At 40.2% G+C, this 12,703-nt stretch overlaps 1 protein-coding gene across 5 annotated transcripts in view; it reads left to right on the plus strand.

Annotated features, from left to right (window-relative positions):
* The window catches only part of kto (kohtalo), a 396,148-nt gene that overhangs the window by 211,254 nt on the left and 172,191 nt on the right, over nucleotides 1-12,703 (plus strand). The gene's annotated exons all lie outside the window — the stretch shown is intronic.

Below are 12,703 nucleotides of genomic sequence, written 5' to 3' on the forward strand. Positions count from 1 at the left end.
TGAAATAAATAAATTCCACTACTGCAATATGTTCAGTAAAAGAACTGAACTTGTAATTGTCATTTATTCTTGCATCATATATGTGTATAACACGAAAGAACTTCTAATTGTTATTTATTCCTCATCACATTTATAAGTAACTTGTAAGAACGTGCAGTAATCATTTTTGACTGCGTCGTGATGCTTATGTTATCATTTTATTTATATTTTTTTCTGATGGCCGACAATGTGGTTCCTTCAACATCACGAGACCCACCCAATTAGCCAAAGTATTTCATTTTTGTTTTTCAAATTCTGTAATAGAGACGTGTAAATATGAATATATTTATGTCTGTAACATATTTTATGCATTTGTTTGCTATCTGCGATAAATAATGCACAGTAATCTACCAACGCGCGTGGTACGTGATCCGTCTGGTGACCAGTATTACTTCTCGATTTCAACCACCGTGCGGGTCACTCACCAGGCGCGTGAGTGGGATAAGTCCACGAGTTCGATAGAACTCGTCCTACCAATGTACAAAACTTCGATAATTACAACTTTTAAAGAGTCCCACACAAATATTTTGCTCAGGTTGGCGGGTAAGTCACGCTCTGCTAATACGCAGGGAACGTGTTAATGTATAGCTGTCTTGATATATTTGTGTTCATGATACATTTAGTAGCAGAAGACGTTCCCAACAGAGGATCGAAGCTTGTCCTGCACTCATAATATACAGTGAAACCTCAGAATGCGAGTAACTTGGTCTACGAGTGTTTTGCAAGACGAGCAAACATTTTAAATAAATTGTAACTTGATAAGCGAGTGAGGTTCCGCAGTACGAGCATCACGTGTGCCTACGTTTTCCCCTCCTCTGTTCTTTTGTTGAATGGATGAACGAGGTTTTTGGTCCTGTGGTGAAGAAATACCTTTCACTCAAAGACTTGCTGGTTATGGACAATGCTCCTGCTCATGCTCCAGGCCTTGAGGACGACTTACTGGAGGAATTCAAGTTTGTGAAGGTTAAGTTGCTTCCTCCCAACACTACTCCACTACTCCAGCCTATGGATCAGCAAGTCATTTCGAACTCCAAGAAGCTATACACCAAAGCATTATTTCAGCAATGCTTCAAAGTGACCGAAGAAACAAACCTTACCCTCCGAGAGTTTGGGAGAAGTCATTTAGCCATCGTGAACTGCCTGAAGATCATTGATAAAGCCTGGGATGAAGTCACCAAGAGAACTCTCACTTCCACTTGGGGAAAGCTGTGGCCTGACTGTGTTCTTAGACGTGACTTTGAGGGGATTGTTGGTGACAATGAGCCGCCGTTTGTCGATGAAATTGTGTCCGGAGGGAAGACTATGGGGCTGGAGGTGAATGACGTGGACATTCAAGAGCTGGTGGAAGAACATAGCCAGTAACTGATCACCAATGAACTGATGGACCTGCAGCGCGAACAACAGGAGGAGTTTATGGAGATCTCGTCTGGGGAAGAGGAGGAGGGAGAGTCAATGGAATCTCTCACTTCAACTGAGATTTGGGAGAAGTGCAAAATGTAGGAAGCGGTGCAAAATTTTGTAGAAAAACACCACCCAAATAACGCTGTAGCAGTGCGAGCGATGAATCAGTTCGATGACAATGCAATGTCATATTTTCGTGAAATCCTAAAAAAGAGGCAAAATCAACAGATATTGGACAGGTTCCTCGTTAAAGTTGCACGAAAAGAAAACAATTCCAGTGAGCGAACAGATAGCAGAGATTCCGTCAGTGAAATTCGTGCTACACAGTAACTCTTCTCATGTCATCTCTCGTCTCTCTTGCACCAACAATGATTCTATTGTAAGGAAAAGTGCACTTTAATATATTTTACGTTTAACTTTGTTTCAGAAATGGTATGCGAATAAAAAAATTTGTGTTGTGGACGAATCATCCGCGTTTCAATTGTTTCTTATGGTAAAACTTGCTTTGATATACGAGCGCTTTGGATTACAAGCATGTTGCCGGAATGAATTATACTCACAATCCAAGGTCCACTGTACTTTTAAACGTTAATACATATAATTAACACGATGTGGAATTCGAGTAAGTGACAGGAAGGATTTTACAAAGGTACAAAATCTGTCACGGAAGACCATTAGGCGAGTGAAGAGATGTTATGATGAGTCGAGGCTAGAAGTGTTGGATGAAGAATTCAGTTGGTACAACACGAGAAACTTCTGTCGGGCTTTCAAAGAAGAGCTCTTGAGGTATAATCCACCGTGCCATAAGGGAAATAGTGTGGGAACGTACAACTTCTGGTAGACTATTTCGACCACTTACTCAGTTGCCAAGAGCCCAAAGGCTTCCTGTAGTAGACACTTCCCATCTGAACTACCACCATCTATTCTGCTACCGCGTGCGACAGTAGACTGTACTACCTGCCACTGTCTGGCCGAGGGTCTGGCAAACTAAGGGAAAACCAATAGCTGCGAGCAGAGCAGTCTTCTCTTAGATAGTTGGATATGATGAGACCTTTGTGTGGGAAATAACACATAAATTCATCAACTGCTACCTTGCAGGGAACTGCCAAAGTCTAAGGGTGACCACCCTGAAAGAAAATCGTCTAGTACGTTCGGCCTAGCAAGTCAGTACAGGAGTACAATGCAGTTGCTTTCAAAACGAAAATGAGCCCCGGAAAGGAATATATTCTGAATATCAACAGTACTTCCAAGTACTCTTCGAACTAATGACGTCATGTCTGAAGTTCATTCAAGATGCACGAGAAGAACCGATCATAGAAACAAGCTTCGGATTGGAACCTTAAACGTTACGATTCTTAATAGGAAAATGCAACTAAATCACGGATTTATTCACATCCTAGGGCTAAGTGAAACCAAATCGAAAGGTTGCAACACAAGAATGTTAGAGGACGGGGTGGTAATCCTGCAGTGGCGAGGAATGGAATACTCCATTAAGACATTGATAGTGTAACAGATATCCCGTTCATCAATGAGAGATTAATCAAAGCTAAAATATGCCTAAATGGAGAAACCCATACTGTTTATGCTCCCCAGCAGAGTTGTAGCAAAAAGCAAGCTTCCTAGAAAAACAAGAGAGTGATGATTGGGGATTTTAATGCCCAGGTAGGAACTGATGGGTCAGGTCCATATGGATTTGGTAATAGAAATGAGGACGGTCTATGTGCATGAAACCAACTCATGGTGAAGAACTCATGGTTTCAGAAACGGGATAGCTACAAGATAATGAGATGCTCAGTATAGATCAGTCACAGATACGCCAAGCGGAGAAAAAGTGCATGATGTAAAAGTGATACCTAGTGCGAGCCTTGATAGTGACTATAGACTCCTCATTGCAGACTTTAAGAGTCACCAAACCTTTTATTAAAGTGAACAAGAAGAAAAAACCACGAATTAAAGACTGGAAATTGTAAGATGTGGAAGTCAAACAGCAGTTTCAACAGCTAAAACACCAATAACAGACACAAAGAATGGAATGATTTTAAGGCAAGTCTGGTTGGTAGTGGAAGAACAAGCAGAAGAGTTAGAGCGAAAAGAACATCTTGGTGGAATGATAAAGTGAAAGAAGCCATAATGAAAAGGAATAAAGCCAAAAAAGTTCTTGATGTGGCTAAGTCTGACAGAAGAATCAACAGCGACCGAATAGACAACAATAAATTGGAAGAGATGGCAAAAGAATATAGAAACAGGAAGTTCGGAGTCAAGAGAACTGTATGGGAAGAAAAAGAGAATAGTTGGAGAGAATTTACAACTAAACTGGAGAAGACAGTGAACTGAATATGAAAATGATATATGGAATGGTAAAAAGTAAAATATCAGATAAAGAAGCAATTGCAGCTCTGGAGAGAGCAGATGGGAATATAGTTCGCAATATGGAAGAGTGTTCCGCCTTCCTGCAGTTCCTTTACCGAGTTCAGTCCCCTTCTCTTCAAGACTGGGCAAAGGAGGTTAATTATTACTCACAAACACATGAAATATGTTTCTAATTACAGGCGATTGTATCACGGGGACATACGTATTGATGGTAATTTCAAATCACGATACTGCCTAGTCCAACTAATGAAACATCAAGAGGATAACAGAGCACACTCAAATTTTTGTTTTACAATTGGCTTTACGCATTATAATTCTCATGTTGGGTCCGTATTCAAATGTACGTAAATGCAAAGTATGTTACAAGTGCTATTTTAATATCCACCTATTCAGTACAAAGAGATCCATTAAATTAAGAATTAAATGTTATCATAAAAGGTTACAAGAGACATGTTTCGCCCATTTTTAGGGCATCATCAGCCTCAAACTCAACTGTAAGGTTAATAATCAGGATCCTGATTGTTCTTGCAAATCGTAAAAAGAGGACATCAATGTAGATGTTTGTCTATCATAAAATTATAAGAATGTCCTTGGTTAAAACCATACTATCAAGCTGCATGTCACAAGTTCACAGGATTACACTCTCCGCCGTTGCAGGGAAATAGCTATAATTTTGCCAAATTTCAATTTTGTAACACACCTGCAATTTGAGTCCACCATTTGTTTGGGGGACTAAATATGAAAAATTTGAACTTTTTGGAATGTTTCCTTGGGCTACAGCCTAATAGCTATCAGACTGCTGAATTTCAAGTTCCTAGCTCATCTAGAAGGGTCTAACACACCCAAAATTTGAGTCCGATATTTTGATTTAGAGGGGGCTACATATGAAAAATTTGAACTTTTTGGAATTTCTCCATGGGTTGCTGCCTAATAGCTATCAGATTGCTCTCCTCTGAAAGTGGGTAAACATTAATGTCAGTGAGTGAGTCAGTTAGCCTTCTGGCTTTATATAATAGGGACTCGCTTTCGCTCGTTGGGGGCTCTACATTATAAGTGGTCACATGGAAAATTACTGTGACGAACCGGTACTTCGTTACGAAAAACGGAATAGCCAGCAGACTGCCCATATGTTCGCGTACACATTAGGTCCTCTAATATTTTCTCGTACCGTACATTCACGATTTATAGAAAAGATAGCGTTAAACGTTTCGACGTGGTGAAAATTACGTACGATTCTCACAAGATAAGAAATACTAAACGGGAGCTATTGTCTTTAAACTTGGTAGGTTTATCGTGGTTGAAACGCTCTATATTTCCGTTATTTGGTGTGTCGTATCTGCGTAAATTGGTTTAGAACCTTGGATTAGGAGTACAGGGTTTACCTATTACTTTCGTTTTTCCATTCTTACAGGGTGCTAGAATCATGCATTTTGCTCACCTGTGACCCACGAACGTTCCAGTGAGAATGCTAAATTTCATGAATCTGTCGGTCTTATTAGTGTGTAAAACAGCAAAATTAATTACGGAAAATGTAAATATATGACCTTAAATCTGAAAAATGCAGCTCTATCTAAGGCATAAGGGATCAAGATACGACTTAAATTCCCGGGTCAGAAGCTGTGGATCTCTTCATGATCGGATCTGAACGTCTTGTCCATTTGGCAGTAGGACTTACAGTTTAGCCACCAAAATCCTCGAATCTTTACTTAGCACCATAATGAAAATTACTTCCAGATTTCAATATTTTCTGGAGGTAAAAACGTTAAACAATGCAGCTCTTTCGAATTTCTCCGTTGGTTAAGCAACAGATACGGAATCTGCCACCTGGGCGACTGCACTAAATGCAGATCAGTATTGATTGATTTGATTTGCAGGCCAAAGTTGTAACTGCGACAAATTTTAATTTTCTGGCGCACTGCAACATATCGTCTACAATTTAGTTTAAGGGAAGGGAAGTAAAAATAACAAAAAATTAACATTTGGAACTTGTCCATAATACAGCCTAATAGCTATCATATTGCCAAAATTTCAAGTTTCTAGCTCATGCCGAAGTGGGTAACCATTTATGTCAGCCAGTGAGCCAAACGGTTTTATATATATAAATAGTGCAGACTTTAATTTGGAAATTTATTGCGGCAAAACGGTACGTCCTATTAAAGTAAGGATTGCGCCATCAGACGACCCCTTTAGTCGTCTACATTACTATCTTAGGCATTTTCTGGTATCTTGCCTACTTATACGAAAGAAATAGGTGAACGTTTCGATTCATGTCAAATTTCGCCCGCTTTAAACAAATTGAAAAATGATTTTGCCAACTTAGCGGACAGCTGCATTCTTGAAACTTGTCACGCTGGACGACAATGCAACGACCTAAAATTTTGGTTATTTGAGGTTTTGCCTTATCACCACCGTCTTCACCATAAATTGATTAAGTAGCATACATTATGCTGAAATTAGGTTAGTGTTTCTACATATTCCTTCAGTTTCCCATTCATTCAAGGCAGTAGAATAATGAAAGTCGGTCTACATATAGTCAATGGTCGTGCCAGGGAGCGTGCTGAACTTAGTGCATCTATCTGTCTTATGAGTGTGTTAATCAGTAAAATAATATATGGAAATTTAACAAAATTGACCAAAACCGGGGAAATGAAGCTCAATGTAAGGTAGAAGGGATCGAGATACGATAAACCGTCATAGGACCAAACTTGAAGAACTTATCATTTTAAGCAAAAAAGTTCAGTCCCTTTATTGATAGCAATTGCCCTTCACACTCAGGATTGTTCGAAACGAAAGTATGCAACGTCATTAAATTTGGCTTCATATTTCGATTTTTCAGTGGGTTAAATATTCAAAATTTGAACTTGTTGCAATTTTTTCATCTTTTACAGGCTTGGATCTAGGGCATTGCCAAATATTAATTTTGTAGGGCACTGCATCATGGCGTCCGCCATTTTGTTTTGGAGGGAAGGGGCAAAAATTAAAATTTGAATATTTTGGAATTCTTCCGTAGATTGCAGGCTAATAGCCTTAATATTTGCCAAATTTCAAGTTCCCAGCACATCTGGAATGGTCTAACCTGAAATTTGAGTCCGATACTTTGATTGGGTAGGGTGGGGTGAGTAAATGTGAAAATGGGAGCGTGTTGGAATTTTTTCCTTCGCTTACAGCCCAGTATCTATCAGACTGACGAATTTCAACCTTCAAATTCATGTGGAAGGGTTTAACACGAAATTTGAGCCCGATATTTAGATTGGGGTGGGGGATAACTATGCAAAATTTGAACGTTTTGGAAAATTTCCATGGGTTCCAGCCTCTTAGCTATCAGACTGCCGAATTTCGTGTATCTATCTGTCCTATGAGTGCTTGAATCAAAAAATAAATAATGGAGGTTGAACAAAATTGACCAAAACCGGGAAAATGAAGCTCAGTCTAAGGTGGAAAGGGTCGAGATACGACAAGAAGTCTTAGAACCAAAGTTGTAGATCACTTCATTTTAACATCAGAAAGTGCAATCCATTTATGATAGAAATTACCGTTCAGCCACAGGATAGCTCGAAACGAAAGTCTGCACAGTAATTAAATTTGGCCTCGTAATTCATTTTTTTAGTGGGTAAGATTTTAAAAACTTTAACTTGTTGCAATTTCTACGTCGGTTGCAGGCTTGGAGCTAGAGCATTGCCCAATTTTAATTTTGGATGGCACTGCATTATGGCGTCCGCCATATTGCTTGGGGGGAGGGGGCAGAGGATTTTGATTGTGCGGGGTGAGGGCTAAATATTAAAAATTTGAACTGTTTGGAATTTTTCCTTGAGTTACAGGCTAACAGTTATCAGATTGCCGAATCTCAAGTTCCTATGTCATCTGAAAGGGCCTAACACGAAATTTGAGTCCGATATTTTGATTGGGCGGCCGGGGGCTAAATATGAGAAATTTGAACCTTTTGGAATTTTTCCTTGGGTTGCAGCCTAGTAGGTATCAGATTGCCGAATTTCAAGTTCCTAACTCATCTGGAAGAGTCGAACCCGAAATTTGAGTAATTCGGGGAGGGGGTAAACAGGAACAATTTGAACTTTTTGGAATTTTTCCTTGGGTTGCAGCCTAATAGCTATCAGATTGCCGAATTTCAAGTTCCTAGCTCATCTGGAAGGATCTAACCCGAAATTTGAGTCCGATATTTTTGATTCCGGCAGGGGCTATATGAAAAATTTGACCTTTTTGGAATTATTCCTTGGATTACAGCTTCATAGGTATCAGATTGCCGGCTGGAAGGGTCTAACACGAAATTTCAGTCCGATAAATTGATTTGGCGGAAGGGTGTAACACGAAATTAATTCATATTCTGATTGCCGGACTGAGTGGCTCAGACGGTTAAGGCGCTGGCCTTCTGGCCCAAAACTTGGCCGGTTCGAACTTGGCTCAGTCGGGTGGTATTTGAAGGCGCTCAAATATGTCAGCCTCGTGTCGGGAGTTACTGGCAAGTAAAATAACTTCTGCGGGACTTAATTCCGGCACCTCGGCGTCTCCGAAAAGCGTAAAAGAGTAATTAGTGGGACGTAAAACAAATAACATTATTATTATATGATATTTAGATTTGGTGGGGGCTAAATATGAAAAAATTGAACTTTTTGGAATTTTCCCTTGCGATATAGAATAATAGCTATCATTTTGCCGAATTTCAAGTTCCTAATTAATCTGGAAGGGTCTAACACGAAATTTCAGTCCGATATTTGATGGGTCGGAAGGGGGGCTAAATATGATAAATTTCAACTTTTTGGAAATTATCCTTGGGTTGCAGCCTAATAGCTATCAGATTTCCGAATTTCAAGTTCCTAGCTCATCTGGAAGGGTCTAGACGGACATTTGAGTCCGATATTTTGATTCCGTGGGGGGCTAAATATGAATAATTTGATATTTAAAGAATTTTCCCTTGGGTTGCAGCCTAATAGCTATCAGATTGCCGAATTTGAAGTTTCTACCTCATCTGGAAGGGTGTAACACGAAATTTCAGTCCGATATTTGATGGGTCGGAAGGGGGGATTAATATGAAAAATTTCAACTTTTTGGAAATTTTCCTTGGGTTGCAGCCTAATAGCTATCAGATTTTCGAATTTCAAGTTCGTAGCTCATCTGGAAGTTTGTAACCCGAAATTTGAGTCCGAAATTTTGATTCGGTGGGGGGTTCAATATGAATAACTTGAACATTAAGGAATTTTCCTTTGGGTTACAGCCTAATAGCTATCAGATTATAGAATTTCAAGTTCCTAGCTCATCTGGAAGGGTCTAACACGAAATTTCAGTCCGATATTTGATTGGTCGGAAGGGGGGCTAAATATGAAAAATTTCAACGTTTTGGAAATTTTCCTTGGGTTGCAGCGTAATAGTTATTAGATTTCCGAATTTCAAATTCCTAGCTCATCTGAAAGGGTGTAACCCGAAATTTGAGTCCGATATTTTGATTCGGTTGGGGAATGAAATATTTGACTTTTTTGGAATTATTCCTTGGGTTACAGCCTAATAGGTATTAGATTGCCGGCTGGAAAGGTCTAAAACGAAATTACTGTCCGATAATTTGATTGAGCGGGGAGTTAGGAGGGGGGGGGGGGATATGAAAAATTTGAACATTCTGGAATTTTTCCTTGGGTTACAGCCTAATAGGTATCAGCTTGTCGGCTGGAAGAGTCTAACATGAATTTTGAGTCTGATTATTTGATTGGGCGGAAGGGTGTAACACGAAATTTGGGTCCGATATTTTGATTTGGTGGGGGAGCTAAATTTGAAAAATTTGTACTATTTGGAATTTTTTTCTTGGTTTATAGAATAATATCTATCAGATTGCCGCATTTCATGTTAATAGCTCATCTGGAAGGGTCTAACACGAAATTTCAGTCCGATATTTTGATTGGGAGGAAGGGGGGCAAAATATGAAAAGTTCAACTTCTTGGAATTTCTCCTTGGGATACAGCCTAATAGCTATCTGATTGCCACATTTCAAGTTCGTAGCTCATCTGGAAGGGTCTAACACGAAATTTAATTCCGATATTTTGATTGAACGGAAGGGGGGCTAAATATGAAAAATTTTCACTTTTTGGAATTCTTCCATGGGTTGCAACCTAATAGCTATCAGATTGCCGAATTTCAAGTTTCTAGCTCACCTGGAAGTGGGCAAACATTAATGTCAGTCAGTCAGTGAGTGAGTCAGTTAGCCTTGTGGCTTTATATTGTAACAGGAACGCCCGTACTTCAGTTTATCGGAGAGCATGAGGAACGACAAGGCGTGTACGGCCCATGCTAAGAGAGTGAGAGAGAAGGGTAGTGAAAAAAAATTTCATGATTAAGTGGATCCTTCAGTTTATTCAATAGGTATGCAAAGAATTATGTCACCTTTTACAGCTGAATCGTGGAGTTATCCCTGAAGGCGTGGAGAGGACGTCGTCCTGCGGCGGCTGCGTCGTCTTGCGGTCGGCGTCGGCGTTGTCTTCCGTTGTTGGGGTTTTCTCTGTATTAGTGTTGATGACTCGAACCTGAGGCAGGAACGGGGAAATGTGGAGCTTCCACATTGGACGTCATGGGACACTGGTGTGACACTTCTCTAAGGCGAAGCACGCCGAAATAGTTCCCACAGTCAATGATGTTGAACGCACTTTAGCAGCAAGGATAAAGTTAGAGTCACAGTTCCACGAGGATAAGATGAAAACAATCTAGGACCTTCCGAGGTGCAGTGATTAAGCACTTCATAAAGAAAATTAAATTTACCGGGTACAGTCTCTGCACTGTACTCCATCAGCACAATACACTTGTTGAAATAAATGACAGTCCAAGTTCCATTACATCGTAAATTTTAGAAGATATCACTGGCACTTAAGATCATACGTGATTCTGAACAGGTTATGATGGGAATTGACATGGTTCCTCGCAAAGAAATCACGATACTGCATTCCACTGTCTTTAAGAGGGAATGTTGGCACAGTTTATGCGAGAACACAGTCTTTAAATGAAATCAAGGCTGGCTAGAAACACTACCGCTGTTTTCACACAGTCTTTAAATGAAATCAAGGCTGGCACAGTTTATGCGAGAACACAGTCTTTAAATGAAGTCAAGGCTAGCTAGAAACACTATCGCTGTTTTCACTCAGTCTTTAAATGAAATCAAGGCTGGCACAGTTTATGCGAGAACACAGTCTTTAAATGAAATCAAGGCTGGCTAGAAACACTACCGCTGTTTTCACACAGTCTTTAAATGAAATCAAGGCTGGCACAGTTTTTTGCGAGAACACAGTCTTTAAATGAAATCAAGGCTGGCTAGAAACACTTAACACGAACGTTCTGAACTCAAGTATACAGCCGGACCGAGTGACGAATTATGTCGCGACGTGCTTGCTTGCACACACTCACTAAACTCACGGCTTACTGCCGACTCCATTCACTCACTGCCTACAGCACACTGCCGCTGCGTACCGCACACTCTCTCTGCTTTACCCCAGGCTGGCGACTCGCTTATATTGCCGAAGGCCGGTGGGCGTGGCTACACATGTGGGCCCCAAGAAATTTTTTTATCTTGGCCATCTTCACACCGATTGACACGAAATTTCGGCTAGCAGCGTTCATTATTCCTGCCTGCAAGGTGGCGTTATTGAAATATTGATATTATATTTCGTTCATGCAGCAATGCTATGGAACACGAAGGAACCTTCTGCGTGACGTCGCTTGTCCTTGGCCGGTGTTCTAGAACATCGCGAGCTTGTTTGCAGCTCCCACTATGCCTGTGCGCTCGGCGCAAGTTTTAAATGCTTACGGCCGGGTGTTAGCGAGCTCCACTTAAGAGAATGAAACGTGAATGCTCGTAGGGCGTTCCCGTTTCAATATATATAAGATAAGAGTTTTGTCTGTACATTGTTCAGAATTTAAAAAGGATGGTATTTCTGTATCTTTAATTTTCCGTAATTTCTGTCTGTATGTATGTACACGCAACACGAGAAAATGAGAGACTGTAATGAAAATCGGTATGCAAATTCGGGGAGTAAGTCACTATAATCTAGGCCATAAATATTTTATTCACGCTGAGTGAAATGGTAGCTTAGGGGAATGCCTAAAATTTAATTCTCAAATTTTTATGTTATTAGTGGTCATATCAATAAATACTACATAACCAAAGTTATAAATAATTTTATAAGACGCCCTAATATCACAGAGTCGAAAGAGAACTAAATGTGAAAGCCTACAACATAGAAAGCTCATAAAATTGATCAGCAATAACATTACATTGACCATTGTTTGTGTCTTCTCTTGCCACTCGTCTCCAATTGATAGGATTACTGCTGCATAACGAGTATCTTTTAAAATTTGCTTCACGTCGCACTGATACAGATAGGTCTTATGGCGACGATGGGATAGGAAAGGCCTAGGAGTTGGAAGGAAGCAGCCGTGACCTTAATTAAGGTACAGCCCCAGCATTTGCCTGGTGTGAAAATGGGAAACCACGGAAAACCATCTTCAGGGCTGCCGACAGTAGGATTCGAACCCACTATCTCCTGGATGCAAGCTCACAGCCGCGCTATGATGAATTAGTGTGTTACGTACGAGTAGCATCAGGAAATTTATGAACCAGAGGAATGGCATCATAAAGACGAAGGATATCTAACTCCCCAGCTACTTCCTGCCAATATTCAGGCAGGCTGTTACACTTGGTTCGACCGGGCGTGTTGGCCGTGTGGTTAGCGGCACAAAAAAATAAAATGGAATGAGCAGTGTGCACACTGAAATAAATAATTGCAGAGAAGTGTTTTACAGCTGTCTGTGGATTTGATTTGATTTCATATAATAACATTGTTTTTTTATCACTACATTCCTACTGACATTTTTGTAATGACCTATGTTGACTTCAGTTAGGAAAACC

The sequence above is a fragment of the Anabrus simplex genome, chromosome 14 (genome assembly GCF_040414725.1).
Source record: "Anabrus simplex isolate iqAnaSimp1 chromosome 14, ASM4041472v1, whole genome shotgun sequence".
Taxonomy (NCBI): domain Eukaryota; kingdom Metazoa; phylum Arthropoda; class Insecta; order Orthoptera; family Tettigoniidae; genus Anabrus; species Anabrus simplex.